We start from the raw sequence: 21036 nt of genomic DNA, 5'->3' as shown, positions 1-21036 counted from the left end.
TACTAAATGTGATATTTTAGCCATGTGTGAGTGTGGCTGAAAAGACCAGTGTATGATCTAAGTACCCTTCTAAATTATGTCCATATAAATAGAGTGAATTGCTGCATATGGGTTTGGCCCATTCAGGGTCCATTTTTTTTCAAGTCTGCCTATTGACATTGAGACCTTGTGTCCAAACAACTCAGGGTGAAACTAGACCCTGAGAACTAGACCCTGAGTTGCCCTGAGAGAAGCAGGGAAAGGATTAGAAAAATGGGATACCTACAGAGAAGTACAGAGGGGCCCGAGAGGAAAAGAATCAGAGCTAGGGAAAGGCAGTTTGAACTTGAAGTATTTTAATTGTTGCCATATTCAGAAACCATTAAACAATATTGAGAGCTCACATCTTGGCATCTGCCTTTGGTAGGTCTGGTAGACAGAGAGAGATAGGGACCTGGGGAGCTGCGGGAGAGGGAAAGAAAACTTTCTCTGGAAGCTTCCTGCAATTAGTTCTGGGAGTGGGAGATGAGAGCCTACTCCCTGGCGGCCCCCTTGGCTTCAGGGAGGAATCTGGGCTTTGGTGGAAGAGTGGTGACAGCAATAGAGGTGTAGGGATTTGGGGTATACTGAGCAGGAAAGGTCTCCAAACCTGCATTTCAAGAATAGAAGAACCTAAGGGCATTTGTAGTAATAGTATTTATTGAGCACTTACTGTGTGCAGAGCACTGCACTAAGTATTAGGAGAAAATTCAGAAGTGGGAATGAAACACAATCCCTGTTCCTCATTGGACTCAGAATCTAAACAATTAAATGGGGAGAAAGGATTGGATACAGACACTACAGGAGTGACCCAGAGGAGGCTGACCAGGGTCTGGGTACTTCTAAAGTGACTCCAGAAGCTCTTTCGGTCAGGATTTAGGGCTGAGAACTTCCGACAACAGTACACCCCCACCCTATTCTCCCTCCCTTCTGAGTCACTGAGGTACTTGAGACATTGGCTCTTTTGCCTCTCCGATTCTGAAAATTTTCAGAATCGGAGAGGCAAAAGAGCCAATGTCACAAGTTGCAGTAGAGAACTGATTGGAGATTGGGTTGGATATCATTCATGATTTAACAAATTAGTATGCTTATGGTACACAAGAATAATATTGTGTAAGAATAAATAGATAGAGGATACTTTTGGTTTGTCAGGAAAAAAAAAAAATCCAAATGAGAGCTGAATTTTCCAGGGAGCATAAAAAATGCATAGGCCAATTACAAACATATAAGTGGTTCCCAGCTGTTTACATTCACACAGATAATCCATTTCTTATCTTTTAATAATAATGCTGCTAGGAAAATATAGAAGGATTTGGGGAGTAAACATTCTTCCTCATATTTTGAAATATAAATTTTCTCAGAACAATTAAAACATATGAATGGCCCTAGAATCTGCTGTTCAGACAAAAACCTAAGAAGCACCCACTCTTAAAGAATATGATATTCCCTAACTCAGTGGTCATTAAATATTTTGCTGTCCTGAATAAATGTTGAACTATGTAAATTAATCTTTACTGCTTTTATGGTTCCTCTTCAAATGAGAGCAAATTAAACAGTGCAAGAGCAAGAGAAATCCTATGGACAAAGAGATAAAGTAGAGAGAAATAGTGTGGTAGAGAAGCAGCTGATAAGCTTAATGAAAAAAGGAACCCAATGAACCAGCAGTGAGCTGGCATTGTCCCAGTGCTAGACAGGTTTATTTTTGAAGTTGATTGCATTAAAATATTTAGGCTATACTTTAAAAACAGTCATAGAACGGGGAAACCAGGATACGGTTGGCACTAGTAAATGATTCCTAGAAGTTTCTTTAGTAAAGTAAGAAGCTGCCAAGAAGGGACATGTGGACAGTTAATTTGCTCACTGTAATGTGCTCACAGTTTTCCTGTACTCATGCCTTTTCCCTCACCTGGAATGACCTCCTCTCTCAAATCTATCAAACCATGTCTCTCTCCCTCTTTAAAGTCCTTCTAAAATGTCATCTCCTCCAAGGAGCATTCTCTGCTTTATCCTCACTTTTCTGTTCACGTTTCCCTATCAGCCTCCTTAGCTGACAGGGAGACAGTGTTGATTGTATCATTTGGATCTATATGCTCTTTACCTATTGTACACTTGCAAGTCATGTCTGCTTGTCTCTCCCACTATCTTGACAACTTTTCTAAGGCGAAGACTTCCTTATCTCTTTTGGATGTTCCTAAGGGCCAAGTGCAATGCTCGGTCCACAGTAGGCACTCAGTAAGTAGCTATTTGGAGCAGAGAATAGAGGGTAGTCAGTCAATCATATTTATTGAGCACTTACTGTGTGAAGATCACTGTACTAAGCGCTTGAAAGAGTACAATATAACAGACATATTCCCTGCCACAATGAGCTTACAGTATAGAGGGGTTTGAAAGAGATATCTATTACATATGGTCCACCATTTTTCTACCATAAACACCTTCATAAAGATTAGCCTCAACTTGTGAATGTTTCTGGGACCTTCCAGGCAGATTCCTGAGATTGAATTTGGATATTTGACATAATCATTTGAGTACTGGACCTCAAGATCCGAAGACTGGGATTTATCTCTCTCCTACCAGGGGTTTGCTATGAAACCTAGGGTGAAGCATTAGGTCATCTATGGCCCATTAATAAAACAGACAGAAAAAGGATTCATGTTTACCAGCACAAGAAAACTGGAAAGATGAATGAAGCAATTTATTAAGTATAATAAGCTACTGAAAAGATTCAGTCCATTAAGGGAAATAAAACCCTATCATAGATAACCAATCCCCCTCTAGCTTGTTGTCTCCCCCTCTAGACTGTAGACCCCTTGTGGGCAGGGAATGTGTCTACCAACTGTAATATTGTACTCTTCCAAGTTCTTAGTACAGTGCTCTGCACACAGTAAACAATAAATACCACTGATTGATCGACAGGCTATGAGATTATTACTACCATGCATTATATAATTCATTTGGGGAAAGTCACCTTGTGCTTTTTGTGATGGAAAGAGCTCTGGTCAAGAACGAGACTTGTTTCAATTAATTTATGAAAAGTGTTTTCTAATTAAGGAAATAAAAGATTTAAATACAGAATGTACTTCTTCCATATTTAGCCCTTCTAGTCAGATTAAAGCCTTTGGGACTAGGTTTTGAGTAGAGAGTGGGTTTAGGGTTACCATTAGGATTATGGAAAGGGAGAGTTTCCCTTTTGACAGTCCACACTGGGATTATCACTGAAAGTCCCTTGATATATCAGTTTTCACACATGCAGCTTTTTACATGCATCAGTTGGTTATGCCAGTGAATTGAGGCTTTCTCAAATTGCCTTGGAAAAATCACACTCTTGCTATTCATATCATTTTTCTCAACTGTCACAAAGGGAATGCCATAAATGCTAGCAACACAATAAGTTAATGTTTGTAAAGTGGCCTGAAGTGCAGAGACGCCTGTCTAGTCACCTTGGTCTGCAAGAGCTATTTAGGAAAGCAGCACAGTTCTAGAGGCAGCCTGATATCCCTTCTGTCCCTGGCACTCAGAGGCAGTTGAAATCGAGTTTTTCTCTTTCAATAAATAAATTCAGATTTCTCTTGCCAACCAGTGGGGAGTTAATTTCCTTAAAATATCTGTGGTTGGCCAAAGCATGGTTTGCAAGACCCAAGGCTTGTAATAATAATAATAATAGTTATGATATTTAAGCACTTACTGTGTGCCAGGCACTGTACCAAGCACTGGGGTAGCTACAGGCAAATCAGGTTGGGCATAGTCCCTGTCCCATATGGGGCTCAAAGTCTTAATCCCCATTTTACAGATAAGGTAAAGTGAATTGAAGTGAAGTGACTTGACCAAGGGCACATAGTGGATAAGTGGCAGAGCCGGAATTAGAACCCAGGTTCTTCTGAATCCCAGACTCATCCTCTATCCACTAGACCACATTGCTTATGATAATAATAATTATGATGGTATTTATTAAGCCCTTACTACATGTCTAGCACTGTTCTAAGCACTGGGGTAGAGACAGGGTAATCAGGTTGTCCCACTTGGGGGTCACAGTCTTAATCCCCATTTTACAGATGAGGTAACCGAGGCCCACATAAGTGAAGTGACTTACCCAAGGCCACACAGCAGACAAGTGGCAGAACCAGAATTAGAACCCATGTCCCCTGACTCCCAAGCCTTGCCACTGCTCTTGCCACTGGGCCATGCTGCTTATGGCACAGAAAGGGTGAGAAACTGACTGGTTCCATCACACCTTGCGAAATTCAAGAAGGTCTGATTTGGGGGAGGGTGGAGAGAACAGATAGTGTAATACACAGCCCCTGAAAAATGTGGTTACTCAAAACTGTGTACCTTGTCTGCCCCTCTAGACTGTAAACTCCTTGTGGGCAGGGAACATGTCTACCAACTCCATTGTACTGCACTCTCCCCAGCACTTAGTACAGTGTTTTGCAAACAATAAGCACTCAATAAATACTATTGATTGACAGCCAAATTCTTAGCATGTGAGCTTCGTGTGGGACAGGAATTATGTCCAATCTGATTATCGTGCATCCACTCCAGAATTCAGCACAAAGAGCTTAATAAATATACGATAAACATATCGAACACAGAAAATGGATGTGAACACTCAAAATTTATGGTTCAGGAGGTAAACATATAACAATAGTACTATTTGTTAAACACTTACTATGTGTCAAGCACTGTTCTAAACGCTGAGGTATGTACAAGTTAATCAGGTCAGACACAGTGCCTGTCCCACATAGGGCTCACAGTCTAAGTAGGAGGGAAAACAGGAATTGATTCCCCATTTTGAAGTTGGGGAAACTGAGGCACAGAGAAGTTAAGTGATTTGCCGAAGGTCACAACAGACAAGTGGCAGAGTTGGGATTACAAACCACGCCCTCTGACTCCCAGGCCCAGGTACTTTTCTCTAGGCCACACTGCTTCAAATGTTGCCTCAATTACTATGAACTTTGTTCTTTCAAGAATTGAGTGATGGTGTGGATTTTAGGGGCGGAATCCATATGATGGTATATCTTTCAGTTATCATAGTTTAGCTTCCCTCCATGTTTGGAATGGATTTAGCTCTAGGAGAGGTTAGGAACAGTCTCTGGCTCTAGACCACATTGTGAGAACTGGGAGCGCTTGTCCAGAATATAAAGCTGGTAAAATGGGAAAAAGCAGGAAAAGGAAGAGGGCTGAAAGAGGTGAGCAGAAAATTTCCATCACATTTAATTAATGGGACAAGCCATTCCCTAACCTAGTCAATGTACCTATCATCTTTCCATCTGCCCATTCATTCATAATTCCGCATAATAGAGCAAAACCCTGGAAAAAAGATAGCTGGAGTGTCTAATACTAGGATATGTGTAATTTTAATGTTTGAAAACACTGTTTCCAAAAGATGATTTATTCAATCAACAAGATGGCCAAAACACTCTAATTTACACAGTGCTAGACTTGCCATAAAACTAAACAGTTACGTTTTAGAAGAAAAAAAATTGAGCAGTAGTTATCGTCACTGGCTCACACCATGATTAATCAGATTCTGAGTATCTAGTATCGTGCTAAGCCTCCTGCCAACCCACTCAAGGGGTAAGTAAACTGTGTGATTGACTGTTCAGACATACAAACTGTTAAATTGTCCCTTTTAAAGAATGGTCAATTCTATATTTAGATAACTAACAACTCACTGCATCAAAACCAAATTTAATACACTCATAACTTGGATATCACTCTAGAACTAGTAAAATATAAGCTTTATTGACAATAAAGCAATGTTTATTGCTGTATATATAACTTGGGTTTATACAGTACCTTGACAAGCTAGAGCTCCATGTTGAGTAACTAAGTACTTCATGCACAGATCACATTTTATAAAGTTATATATATTTTACTAACATGAGCTGTAAAATGCAGACCTCATTCTGTTACAATCCATCCAGTAGTGAGCAAGAGGGTAAATAATAAATGGGATTTTGAGAGGCATTGAAAATTCTATCCACATGAACACTGAACTTCTAGGAAAGTTGCCTACTTGTCTACCTCTTCTAAAACTTTTATCTTGTATTTGGTTTGGCTAGAGCCTAAACTTACAGTAAGTAACTTGCTTTTCTGAGGTTAACCATTATAGAATTTGTGTATTAAAGGCAAAAATTATTGCAGAGGGTGCTAGAGCTTTAAAAGAGCTCAAACAACCCTCAAACAACCTTCCCTCAACAACCCTCAAACAAACAATCCTTCCAACAGCTCAACTGTCAATCAATCCCTTCCCTATCCCTTAAATTGCCCAAAGCTCTCATCAGTTTGCCTTGCTCAAACTCTCAATAAGTGAAGTGGGCTAGGCCCAGAAACTTCATAAACTCAAACACGAAGAAAGTAATTTCAATGTTGTAAATGATTTTGACACCTCAGTCGAGCTAATACTAAAACTAATCCCCTAATTTGCACCATTATGCCTTTTGAATATTCAGAAATAATCAGCAGTAAGGTGTTTAAAAATCTGAGAAGCTGCTGCATTGCCTCCAATTAATATGCGAATTAGTTTGCGGGAAGAAATCCTTTGACTGAGCTTCCCCAATTTCAGGGAATTGTAAATTCTTGCATATGTTTGTTCTTTACAGTAGAATCAACTGGATAATAGTAACAATTATGGTACTTGTTAAGTGCTTACCCTGTGCCAAGCACTGGGGTAGATACAAGATAATCAGGTTGGACACAGTCCCTTTCCCACAGTGTGCTCACAGTCTCAATCCCCATTTTGTCTTGTCTTATGCCATCGAGTCGTCTCTAACCCATAGCAACTCCATGGACAAATCTCTCCCACTCTCCATCGGCAATCGTTCGGGTAGTGTATCCATAGAGTTTTCTGCTGTAGCTAAGGTGGTCTGCTGTGGCATTGGTTGTGACTGTGGGACTCTGAACCCTAGGAAACCTGAACCCCTGCTCCTCTAGCCACAGTACTGCACTGCATTTTGTTGGTATTCTGTATGTGTCCTTGTCTTTTTTTTTTATGGTATTTATGTGCTATGTGCCAGATGTTGTTCCAAACAGTTGTTTTTGTTTGCGTTGCTTCAGTGTTTTCATTGTTTCATCCTCCCTTGACTCCACAGCTCTCTCCAGTTATCACTCCATTTCTCTCCTACCTTTCCTCTCCAAACTCCTTGAGTGAGTTTTCTACACCAATTGTCTCAAGTTCCTCTCCTCCAATTCTCTCCTTGACCCCCTCCAATCTGGCTTCTGTCCTCTTCACTCCACAGAGTATTTAAGTGCTTAAGGGGTACAGACTCAAATGCATGCCTGTCTACTCATTTTGTTTTGTTGTCTGTCTGCCCCCTTTTAGACTGTGAGCCCATTGCTGGGTAGGGATTCTCTCTCTCTGTTGCCCGAATTATACTTTCCAAGCACTTAGTACAATGCTCTGCACACAGTAAGTGCTCAATAAATACAATTGAATGAATGAAAGAATAGGTGACAGTGAGAGAAAAGCTGGGAAGATGAGACTAGAGAAGTCTTCCTGGAGGATATGTGATTTTTAGTAGGGATTTTAAACTGGCCATACTGGAGTGGGGGTGGTGACGTGGTGGGGGCTTCCTAGGCAGGAGGCAACTCTAAGACCCGGTAGAGGGAAGAAATCCGGTTAGATACAGTGCCTGTAGAGGTAGAGGTGTACCCATATATAGGAGGGACAACATAAATATTAACAACATAAGAAGTGTACCAGACGAGTATTATGAAAGCCCTTTAAGTTGAAATTCTAATCTTAAACAACAATATTATTATAGTTGAACTGTCATATAAATTTTCTGACTGGTTGAGGAGGGTCAGCAAAAAATTTTACATGAGAATAGGAAGCTTCAAAACTAAAGCAGGTACAAATAATGAAAAACTTCATTTATTTCTCACATAACTCGACTGAATAACTCATCATGATAAAGTGGAGTCAAGGTTTGTGGATAGGGTAAGTGACTGTTTCTTGGAATGACTACTCCCAGGACCCACAAGCAAAAAGTAATATACTGAATTTAATTGTGATTAGTGGACATGACCTGATGCAGGAGGAGGTAGATGAAGAGTCACACTGTAACAGTGATCACTGTACAAATACATTTACCATTTTTCTGGGATTGGGAAGGCCAAAAAAACCCAACAGAAGGGTCTTCTACTTGAGAACAAGAAACTGAAAAAAATGCAAACCTTAGGAAAAAGCTGAAAAGAGTGGATAAAAAGAAATAGCATAAAAGAAGCCTGTGTGATGTTTGAAAACATTGTTAGTTGTAGGTAAAATGGCTGCTACCGCACCATCAAGAAGTGGTGATTGATCAGAAAGGAATTACTGGAGAAGATATTTTTTTTCCAGAGGAAGAAAAATCCTTTCAAAAATAGAAAACTCAACAAAATTAAGGAACCAGGGAAACTCACAGGAACAAGTCCATTGTAAACAGAAAATCAGGTGAACCAAAACAGACCTTGAAAAAGCACCTCATGAGGGATGCCAAGGCCAATAACAAAAGATTCTTCAAATACCTAAATACCTTAAAAGCAGAAAGTCTCCTTGGCAATAGTAGAGATGATCACCAGAAGATCATGATGAAAAAGTGCATTCAGGGATAAAAAGGGGGACATCCAAGAAAAGAACAAATTCAGTGGCCCCATCTTTATCGAGCAAGGCATTAAGCTAGGTTTCCTCCTTCAAATTGTTTTTCATGGTAGGCTGGTAAATGGACCTGTATTACACTGGGTTAAACATTCAGAATGACTTATGCCAAACTGAGAGGGGAGATCATACATAAATAACTGTATTTCATTTTTGAAGACAACACTACTGATAGTGAAGTCCTATTCATGAGTTCAAGTTTGCCTGATGAAACATACTCTGGTGAGCCAATTTAGAATTTGATTTGTCAGGCCATGTTTAGAGGATTTTTTTTTTGGTAGCGTGAGCACTGTATTTCTAAATAGGTGGGCACAGGCAACAACAAAAATAGATCTCCATCTGTTTTGATGTATGAATATCCATGTTTTACAATCTTGCATGGTAAAGGATAAAGATGAGTTTTGTGTGTTTTTTCTTCTTGGTTTATAAAGTGGAGATAGCAGCTCACTATCAGGTATGCTTCCAGAGATGACTTTGGGGAAAGTTCCTGAGTATTTCCCCAGGAAAAGAAGAGATGTGCCATAACCTGAGACCTTGTTGTATAAATTGATTCAGTCCAACTTGCAGTAGATATGATAATGCCCTACTAATAATTGAAATGCTGGGGTCAGGCTCATTTACGTGTAGATCTTCAAAGTTTGGACCTGGCCGTCCAACTTAGTGACAACTGATGTTTTGATTAAAAAGGGCATTATTACTTCTGTACCAAATTGTTTTTGGACATGAAACTTTTAAAATTTGTAAATATCCATTACATTTGGAATATTTAACTGTGGTTAAAGTATTTCCATTGTATTTCACCTCCTGGGCTGACTGTATTATAAATCTGCTTGAAAAATGCCACATTAATCATTTAATGTGCTATTTTTTTCCATGAGCATTAAATATATATACTTATCTTCCACACTAGAATTTGAGACTCTTGGTGAAATTCACCTATACTTTTGTGTGTGTGCGTGTGTGTGTGTGTGTGTTTGTGTGACTGAAAAGGCCAATTCAGGACTCACAGTCTTGGCAAATTGTGTGCACAAAAAAGGCTGTCTCTAGTTGTGTGTCCATGTTTGATGTTTGCAGTGTTTGTTCCATTCCAGGGATAAAGAACATTTAATATTTTAAGAATGACGCTTGAAGATACATTTTCCTTTGATAACAAAAGCTGAAACACAGAGGTTTGTGAAATTTGAAAATCTGGAAAAAAGTCCTTGACACTTCAGTTATCAGTCATATTAACAACTATTGCTTAATTGTAAAAAAACCCAAAACCTTATATTTGTAGGTGGATTTATGGCATTGGGCAACACTGTATAAGACGTTTGGGTGTTTTTCTTTCAACCTGTATGTCTCCTTGCCTTACTACTCACAGAGATGGATGCTTGGGTACATTATCTCCTGGATAGGTCTCCTTTCTATAGAACAATAATCACTGGATAATAATAATAATTATTATTATTATGGTATTTGTTAAGTGCTTACTCTGTACCACGCACTGTTCTAAGCGCTGGGGTAGATACAAGGTAATCAGGTTGTCCCACATGGTGCTCACAATCTTAATCCCCATTTTCCAGTTGAGGTAACTGAGGCGCAAAGAAGTTAAGTGGCTTTCCCAAGGTCACATAGAAGATAAGTGGCGGAGCCAGGTTTAGATTCAGATAAGCTCCTTGTGGGCAGGGAACATGTCTACCAACTCTCTTGTACTCTTACATACAGTACAGTGCTCAGGACACATTAAGCTCTCAATAAGTACTATTGATTGATTTGGATATGGATTTGGACATGGAATTTAAATCAGGCAGCCCCTAGATTCCACTATTATTAAACTATAATGAACTCCTAAGCAAGGCTTTCACTATCAAGGAGGAGGCTCTTCATGGCATAGTAAACTGGACAAAATGTGGAATCAGGATTCTAATTCCAATATTTGAAGACATGAACTCTGCACTCAAACCTTGAACTGGAAAGGCACCTGGATCTGATGGCATTCCTGCAGAAGTCTACGCATGAGAGAACATAATCCTCAACCATGTATACAAGCTTTTCCACACTATTACACATCCACAATAATCACCATCTTCAGGAAGGAAGGAGAAAGGGCTGACTAGTAAAGCTGCAAGTGCCCCTCTCTGCTTTGTCAGAAAGATTCTAGGCAAACCCTATTTTAACCTAAATGGAAAGGTCTCATGAAATGGAAGGAATATCTTTTGTTTATCTATGGACTCACCTATGTAGTGTATGGTAGCACAAGCTACCTCTCTTTATCTGTTATCTCACCTATTAAGTGGGGATTAAATGCATGTTCTTTTCCCCTCTTTGAGACTTTGTCTTGTCTGGGACAGGAATTCTTTCCAATTTGATCTGTATCTACCCAGGTTTTAGAATGTAGTGAGTGCTTAAGAAATAACTTTATTAATTAAAGGCCAAAAGCCTTTGGCTGGGTATTAAAAATAATATTGTTGTAAAACCAAGCGTATTTGCAAAATTCTTTTGAAATGTAAAAAGCCAGAAGACCCTTTGGAAGTTGTCAAACCACAAATATAGAAAAGCAGCATGGCCTAGTGGATAGAGCCATGGACCTGGGAATCAGAAGGACCTGGGTTCTAATCCCGGCTCTGTCACGTGTGTACTGTGACCTTGGGTGAGTCACTTCACTTCTCTGTGCCTCAGTTATCTCATCTGTAAAATGTGGATTGACTGTGAGCCCCATGTGCAACAGGGACTATGTCCAACCAGATTACCTTGTATCTACCCCAGCACTTAGAACCGTGCCAGCACATATTGAGTGCTTAATAAATGCCATTAAAAATAAGACTCTTATTATACCCTAAAAGTCAGACAATATTATGTTCTCTAAGAACATCAGGAAGATGTGAATTATTTCACAGACTGCTCAGGATATGGTTTCCAAAGATTTCATTTCTAGAAGGAAATTACATGAGTGCTAAAAGAATTTGACATTGTATGCACTCTGCCACCAATATTAATTGACTTTCTGCTGCACAATCTTAATTAGCTTGACAGTGCCTAGGGAGAAGTAGCTAAGAGAAGTAGTTCTCAACTGTTTTTATATTTTAAAAATCAATTCAATGAATTGCATCTGAAAGTATTTAGGGAGCATGTTCAGAATATGGCATGATGGTGTAACATATTAGAGTGACCTGTACTTTAGCTGGAATTTACTAATGATTTTTAAAAGTTGTATCAAGTCCATTGCATTAATCAAATTTTGAATTTACAGAATTGTGAATTATTGTGGCAAGGTGTGAATCAGGAGGAAAGACTACTAACTTTCATGTCAAAAACTAATTGTGTAGTCCTTTGACCTACAACCATTAGCTAGGATTCTAGAAACAACTGCAGATTGAAGAGAGGTTGATCTTTTTTTCTTATTCATTCTCCCTTTCTCTCTCTCTCTCTCTCTCTCTCTCTCTCTCTCTCTCGTCTCCCCCCCCACACACACCTCCTTCATCTTTTCCTCTCTCTCTCTCTCTCATTTTTTTCACTCTTTTCAAGCTTGGCTACGGTATCATTGATACAGCCAAAAGTTTAGTTGTTCAGGTAAAAAAAACATTAATATCACACTGTGGTCTTGGGGATCCACTAATGTTAGAGCAAAGATATTAAAATGGCAGCTAATGTGGCTAAAGAGATGAATAACAACCGCAACAGTCTGAAACCAATGAAATTGCTTTAAAAGAGGAATTGAAATGGAAGAAAAACATTTATAGCAGAGTGCTGAAGAGGGAATAATTCAGATAAAAGCAATAAGCCATTATGCTATAAGATTTCTTTTGCACAGTCTCGAAAAAGACTTTTGGGGTCCCACTGACACTATAGGAGCCTCTAGAGTCTAAACTTATGTGAGTCTTTGGTAGTTGAGATGACATTGTTTAAAATTATAGTCACAGGCATACTCCTTAGGGTTTGTTCTTTTGTTGCGGTTGAAAAAAACAAACCATCTTAATTTATATTTCATTTTAGGAGCAACACCTTTTTATTTCAAAGCTGTGACATCAAAGGATCAGCAATCCTCTCTTGGTGGACTTTGTGATTTAGAAAGTTAATCACTTTTAAGCATATATGTTCTATGATAAGTTTGAACCTAGAAATCTTTTTGAATGAAAGGCTCCTTTCATGAAAGAATTGGGTCTATATATGCCCCAACCCTTCAGAAATCTTGGCATGCCATAAGAGAACTACCAATCCATAATATTTATTGGCCACCTACTGTGTGTAGAGCACTCTTCTATGAATGGAGGGCACTGCAGTTGAGCTGAAGACACAGTCCTTGCCCTAAAAGAATTTACATTTTGAAAGGGGATTCAAACACAAAATAATCTACAAATATGAAGGTGAAGATGGAAAGAGGTATATAAAGATAGGTAAATTCATTAAGCAGGTAGCTTTGAGGGTATGATCGCTGAAATGCTACTTGAGAGACTACGGCTTGGAGAGAATAAACATTAATCAGGGAGAACTTCCTGGAGAAGGAGGATTTTCGAAAGGATTTTGAAGATTTGGTGTATTTGAGTGGGGAAAGATTTTCAAGTAGGAAGAAGGGTTGAAGGAAGGTTTAAAGGTTTTTATGGAATTTTAAAGTGTTTATTATGTACCAGGCACTATACTAAATGCTGGGGTAGATACAGGCTAATCAGGTTGGATAGTCTATGTCCCACATGGGCCTCACAGCTCATTTTACAGCTGAGGCAACTAAGGCACAGAGACCTTAAGTGACTTGCCCAAGGTCATGCAGCGGACAAGTGGCAGAGCTGGGATTAGAGCTCGGGTCCTTCTCACTCCCAGGCCTGTGCTCTATCCACTAGGGCAAGCTGATTCCTTTAACCTCTTCTCCTTATCTAATCCCACTTCTTTTCCTCAAGTAAATCTTTAGTTTGCAGAGTCTCTCAACTAATTAAAATTGCTTAAATTTAACTGAAAAGAGGAAAAGCAGCACAGAGGAACTGTAATATGAATTGAATGAGTCCACCCCTCAATTTAAATGTCTTATGTCACTGTGTGTTTAGTCTAAGTTTTAGTAGGATGAAATGTCAATATTGGATAGGTCTTTTCTTCCCAAGAGCTCAAGACACTTTTAAAACACAACAAACCTTGGCTTAAAGACTTTTGATGATGCACAGACCCTGTCAGATTGTAAAAGAGAAGCACATTATGAATCCAGCTTCCAGATTCAGGTAGAGCTAAATCTGGCTTAAGTCTTGCTGGCAGTGGTGTGCGGTGAGATGCCCTAGTGTTTTCCTGCAGTGGACTTTTTATCCTTTCTTCTTGAATATTGTGCTCATGGTGGTATCATCCAGATCCTGTGGTATTTCTTTAAAGTGGCAAATATTGAGGCAGAGATCATGCTGATGTCTGATTACATTGTAGATTTATGCAGGAATGCCATAAAATCCAGGTGCTTTTCCAATTTTTAGGAGTCCGTCAATCTCTGTAGACTTAAGCTCCCTTTTTTTTCCTCAGTGATATTTGTTAAGTGCTTACTCTGTGCCAGGAGCTGGAGTAGATGCAAGCTAACCAGTTTGGATACAATCCCTTTTCCACATGGAGCTCACAGTCTTAATCCCCATTGTACAGATGAGGTCACTGAGGCCCAGAGAAATTAAATGACTTGTCCAAGGTCACACAGTAGACAAGTGGAAGAGCCAGGCTTAGAACCCAGTCCATGCTGTGTCCACTATGCCACTATCCTTGTGAGCAGGGATCGCGTCTACCAATTTTATTAGATTGTACTCTCCCAAGTACTTAGTACAGTGCTCTACACAGAGTAAGCACTCAATAAATTCCATTGATTGATTAGTGATTACTTCTTCAAAAGTCAATGATAAGGTCCCACCTTATTGTTCATCAGTAGAATGTCAAAGAGGTCCAGGGATATGCTGACTGCCATCCAATAAAGATATTTGCTTCTCACTAAAGAAGGTCTCTGGCTCCATATACATACCCACTGCAGAGTTCAGTAGAGCCATCCCTCATCACTGACAAGCAGGAAATCTTGAATAGTTAGCAAAACTCTCCACCAGTCTTTTGAACATGGCTTCCACCATTGAGAAGAAAGTCTTTTAAAGCCTAAAAAGTGGATCAAAACGTGAGAGCACAGCCTTAGCTCTAACTTTTAAGGAAATCATTCATATGAAACCAAGAAAAGCAATGACGCTCATAATGATGATGGAATCATCTATCAAGAATAGCAAACTAGCCCCCATCCTAAGTCTTTAAAACTGAGAACCTGTGCAGTGGAATTAATTATATTGGTAAGAGTTTGCCCAGTGCCATTTTCACTCTCATCCTGCCAGTTGTATAATTAAGCAAATAGGCAGGTAGGGATGCAGCTAGTGCATACAAAGGTCATTTACTTGCAGGACCCATTTTCAGCTGGACTGACCTCGCAACACAGTCATTCTCTGATGGGTGAATTGAGGCATACACAAGTAGGGTGGGTAGGGAAAATGCTTTAAAAGAAAGTGTGATGCACACAATGTGTTATAAGGAGCACATGGAATTGAATATGAAGTACAATTCTATATATATACTCCCAAAAATTGCCTAGGGAAAACAACTGCTGCAGGGAGTGAAAGAGAAAAGCTTCAAAGCAGATTGAGAGGAGGAGGATGGAGGAGGAGATAGGGTTAGAGGCTATGACATTGGATTGGAGATTTCCTACTTCAATTAGCCTTTGGCTCTTATAATCTAGCACTTGCTCTTTTTCTTTTTCTTTCTCCCTCTCTCTCTTTCTCTCTCTCTCTCTCTGCCATCCCCCCACCCCAACCTATGTTGCTTTTCTTCCCTTAGCTCAGCAATCATTTTGAGAAACACCATTTAGGCCTACCCTTGTGTTATTCATCTTTTTATCTTTTCTAGGACTCTTAGGAGGATATTGAACACTGGCTAACTTTTTAATACACTGATAGAATTTAAACTTTTCCCTGATTGAGTTTGGTCTTTTCTTCCTTTAGTACAAACCATGGAGGTTTTACTCTATCATATTTTTTTTCTCACCACATTCCTGTGAGGTTGAGAGTGGCAGGTATGATTACTCCTACTTTCCAGATTGAGAAACAAGCATACAGGAAGTTAAATGACCCAGTTAATCTCATCAGATTTATACTTCATGCTGTGCTCATCCACATCTGTTATCTTTTAGATATAAGCCACTGGAGTTCAGTAGCATGCTTTTTTGAATTATTGTGGATAACTCCTGTCACAACACTGCATGTGATGGCTCTTAATATTATTTGAGATCAAAAATTTTAGAGCAATCATATTCTCATTGCCCTTCACATTTATACGTACTTCTTTAAATCTAGCTTCTGTTTTTTCTTTCAAAATGTATAACAGCAGTTGGAGAGATGTATGAAAGTGTAGAGGTTTTCATCAGATAATTCATCAGATGTAATTTTAGTGCATGAGCCTTAAGAAAGGCAGTGGCAGGAGTCCAAAATTGGGCAGCAGTGAGGCGAGGAAGGCAGGAAAGGGAGCGGGACAGACTCTAAGCTCGTTGGGGGCAGGGACTATGTCTGTTACAGTGTACTCTCCCAAGCGCTTAGTACAGTGCTTTGCACACAGTAAGTGCTCAATAAATACAATTGATGGATGGACAGGAACACGGGGATGGGTGGGGAAATGGGGCACAGGGGGATGGACACAGGGACAGAAACACAGAGAAGAACAGGGACACAGAAAAGAGGACATTAGGGGGCAAGCAAGAGACAGAGAGAGAAAGAGAGAGAACACAAATAGATGGTGAGGGACACAGACACACAAACAAGCACCACTCGCAAATTCTCTTATACACCCTACTCTCCTCACACACAGAGATACACATGGTCTTCCTCCTCTGGACAGCAGGAGATGCAGCCTGCCCCTGCCCCAAGTAGCTGGCCGAAGAGCCTGCCATCTCTGCTTTCCTGAGTTTTCCATGCAAATGACCACATGTCACCTCCACTGCATTGTTCTCCTTCCATTTCCCTGTTACAACAGGTGTTTTGTGGGCCACAGATGGCCACATGTGCAGATTGACTTGCCTGATAGAAGTTTTTTAATGTTTGAAGGAAAAGAACATCACCTAGCCAGATCTGATGACAAATTTCTGCGGTTGGATTATTTACACGTCAAATCATTTCACAAGTTAGTTCTTGAATGACTTTCACAAATAGAAGATAAAATCATGTAAAAAAAAACTTCCAAATTCTCCAAGCAGTGGGGTATAGTGGAAAGCATGGGTTTAGGAGTCAGTGGACATGGGTTCTAATCCTGGATCTGCCACTTGTCTGCTGTGTGACCTTAGACTAGCCACTTAACTTCTCTTTGCCTCAGTTACTTCATCTGTAAAGTGGGGATTAAGACTGTGAGCCCCACATGAGACAACTTGATTACCTTGTATCTACCCCAGTGCTTAGAACAGTGCTTGGCACATAGTAAGCACTTAACAAATACCATAGCCTGGAGTAATGGATAGAGCACGGGCCTGGGAGTCAGAATGTCATGGGTTCTAATACCAGCTCCACCACTTGTCTGCTGTGTGATCTTGGGCAAGTCACTTTACTTCTCTGGGCCTCGATGACCTCATCTGTAAAATGGGGATTAAGACTGTGAGCCCCATGTGGGACAGGGACTGTGAGCAACCCAATTTGCTTGTATCCACCCCAATGTTTAGTACAGTGCCTGGCACATAGTAAGAGCTTAACAAATTCCATCATTATTATTCTTATTATTTTTTTTTTACCATACTACCTCTTGAAGTTAAAGTCATAATAAGTGTAAGAACTTTTTTGAATGAAAAGTGTTCAGTCATTTTAGGAATGCAAAAGGAAACATTTTCATAATATGAACCAGTTAGATTGCATGTAGACAGTTCTCTCTGATGTGAATCCTGCTAGCTTTGCCCATAGGTACGTTAGACATTTCATTACTTGAGAAAATATCATATGTAGAATTACATACAGGATCTCCAATCAATCTTTGGTATTTATTGAGCCCTTATTGTGTGCTGAGCACTGTACTAAGCACTTGGGAGAGTACAGTACAATAGTGTTGGTAGGCCCAATCCCTGCCCCCAAGGAGTCCCTCAATCTTGTGAGGGATATAGACAATAAAATAAATTACTGATAGGGGAAATAACAGAGTATAAGGTTACGTTCATAAGTGCTCTGGGGATGGGTGTGGAGTGAATATCAAAATGCTAGGGCTATGAACACAAGTGTCTAGGTGATGCTGAAGAGCGGGAGAACAGGGTGAGAAGATGAAAGGTTAGAGAAGGCTTCCTGAAAGGGATGCTTTTAGGAGGGCTTTGAAGATGCAGAGAGTGGTGGTCTCCATGTAATTACATATAATTTCATTGTTGCCCACTATACACACTCTTTAACAGCTGAAGTGTCTGCTGCTTTATTGACCAATCCTAATGATAGTCTAGCCACTCTTGCCAAGAGTTTCCACAGTTTTTCTCAACTGCCTCATAACTCTTGGGTAGGTGCCATCTGATGATCTGTTTATCTTTAGTTTGTCCACCTAGTCTAAGGTATCCTATGTGCTTTTGTCCAATTTGATTCAGGTTCTTTTACTCATCTGCTACGAAAACAATTTTGGGTTCTCTTTTTCATCTTAGAAAAGATCAAGGTAAATAATTCATTGAGCCTCTCAGCTTTCCTTTTTCATCAATGAGTGTATCTTTTATACTATTATCACTAAGTGGCCCCTCTGATTCCTTAGCTGGCTAACTTCTTTTGATGAATTTGAAAAATATTTTACTTTGTGGATGTACACAAATAGAAACTTGGAAGGACACAAGGCAAACCAACATGGAGTTGTTCACGTAGAGGGAAATCCACACACATGCCCAAAGGGGCATGTCCAAACAGGAAGACACTCATCCACAGAAATATACACACAGGAATGCAAAGAGCTAGTCAGAGTCAGAAACCGAAAGTGAGATCGAGGTCCACAAAGAAACAAGTTCAACAATACAAAGGCATGAATCAATCAAACTCATTCAATTGTATTTACTGAGCACTTACTGTGTGGAGAGGACTCTACTAAGTGTTAGGGAGAGTACAATATAGCAGAATTTGTAGACATGTTCCCTGCCTTCAGTGAGCTTACAGTCTAGAGAAAACCACAGGTGCCTGATCTCTGTCCTCTGAAGTCTCACATTTCCTCCTGCTTTCAGAACATCTCTACTTGGTGTCAGCAGGACATCCACGATCATTATGGGCAGGGAACATGTCTACCTACGCTGTGTATTGTTCTCTCTCAAGCGTGCCCTGCAAGAGTTTTTGTTGTTGTCTTATGCTGTGGAGTTGTGCTTGACCTATAACGATGCCATAGAACATCTCTCCCAGAATGCTTCACTTCCATCTGCCATCGTTCTTGTAGCATAGCCATAGAGTTTTCTTGGTAAAAATACGGAAGCGGTTTACCGTTGCCTCCTTCCACGCAGTAAACGAGTCTTTGCCCTTGTCTCTCTCCGATTCCATGCTGTCCAGCACAGGGGAGTTTTGACTGTAGCAGATTGCCTTCCACTCACTAGCCACTGCCCAAGCAAGGAATGGAATGCAAATAGTAAGCACGAATACCGTTGATTGATTGCAAGAACTGCAGAGGCTTGCCAACACAGAGCTAGCCCTCGGTTTGCTATTGTTTTGTTTTAATGACATCTGTTAAGTGCTTACTATGTGCCAGGCCTGTACTAAGTGCTGGGGTAGATACAAGTTACTCAGGTTGGACATAGTCCCTGTCCCACAAGGGTCTCACAGTCTTCATCCCCTGTTTTACAGATGTGTTAACTGAGGCACAGAGAAATAAAGTGACTTGCCTGAGGTCACACAGCAGGCGTGGCAGAGCCAGGATTAGAACCCAGGTCCATCTGACTCCCAAATCTGTGCTCTCTCTACTAGGCCATGCTGCTTCTCTATTGATGACTTATATTTTAAGTACTCCAATTGTCTTTGGCTTATTTTTAATCATTTATTTCTCTTTGCTAAGTGTATACACCACAAAAACCTAGATTGTGAGCCTTTTGTGGGCAGGGTCTGAGCCTGAATCCCCATATTTTTTATTTACCTCAAGATTGAGAACAGTGTAAGCACTAAATAAATATCATTACTACTCCCTCAACTCAACCACCGCTTCCTCTGTCTACCACAGCAGCAATCACTGCTACTGGCATTATAACAACCAAAGCTGTCATTAATCAATCAAGCAATCAATCAGTCATATTTACCTAGTGCTTACTGTGTGCATAATGCTGTACTGAGTAATTGGGAGAGTACAGTACAGTAGAGGTGGTAGACACATTCCCTGCCCACATGAGCTTACAGTCTAGAGGGGGAGAAGGACATTAATATAAATAAATTATGTATATGTACTCTTAAAACAGCCAGCTCCCCCGGCACCATTTCAGAGGCAGTGGAGGAGGTGGTGGTTTCTGTACCCCGTAAGGAGATAATGGACAAACTGGGTAATGGCAGCTGCTCCTGCCACCCTGACCACCACCTGACCTATTCCTTGGAACTTTTAGGAAGCAGGTGACTGTTCACTTTTGGTGGTGACAGCGGTAGCTACTGCCAAAGAAATGAAAAAAACTCAGTGAGGAAAAAGGGGAGGAGGAACCTCTCTTCCTCCATTTCCCTATTGCTATGCCACTGCCTTAAAATTGCATTTACTGGGGTTTGTTCTCATTTGACTGAACAATGGCAAATTTGAAAAAAATTATATTTGGAAACATTGAGCTGTGGAAGAGGTTCCTGGAAGAAGTGAGCATTAACTTTTCTGCTAGTTGCTGGTAGAAAGTTCTTTTTAGGTCAAGTTTTCTAATTCTGAAAGAATGCCACTGCCACTTTCAAACTTTTATTGCTACCCATCACATTTGAGCACTTGGATGAGAAACTGTACCTTCTGTAATTCCACAGCTCTTGTCTTTTGGAAACTCATTTTAAACCTCAACAATAAATCTTGCTTGCTTACTGAGCTGAAGGATGAAGAAGGTGAGCAAGGGGAATTTCCAATACCAAGTAGGCCTATTAAGAACTGTGCACTCTTTGGCTTAGTTATTTCCCCAACTCACTTATTAAAATTATGTCAAAATAAAGTTAGAGATTAATGAGCAATGAAAAGACTATTTTTATTTGTGACTGCAGGAAGTAACCTACATTCACTTAAATCCAGAATTCACTTAAACAGTCAATCCATTTTCTGGGATTGGTAGAAACATTTTTCTGTCCCTCGGTGTGGACTGTCTAATTGCAAACAGATAGGCACCAAAGTTTATTTTAATTCCTAGGAGGAAAAAACTTACTGTACAGGCTATTTAAAAAAGAATCAATTTCATTTCTTAGTAAATAACCTTTGTATGGCTAATAGAGCATTAAAATACTGCA

The sequence above is a fragment of the Ornithorhynchus anatinus genome, chromosome X5 (assembly GCF_004115215.2).
Source record: "Ornithorhynchus anatinus isolate Pmale09 chromosome X5, mOrnAna1.pri.v4, whole genome shotgun sequence".
Taxonomy (NCBI): domain Eukaryota; kingdom Metazoa; phylum Chordata; class Mammalia; order Monotremata; family Ornithorhynchidae; genus Ornithorhynchus; species Ornithorhynchus anatinus.
Note: the sequence above shows the minus strand (reverse complement) of the source record.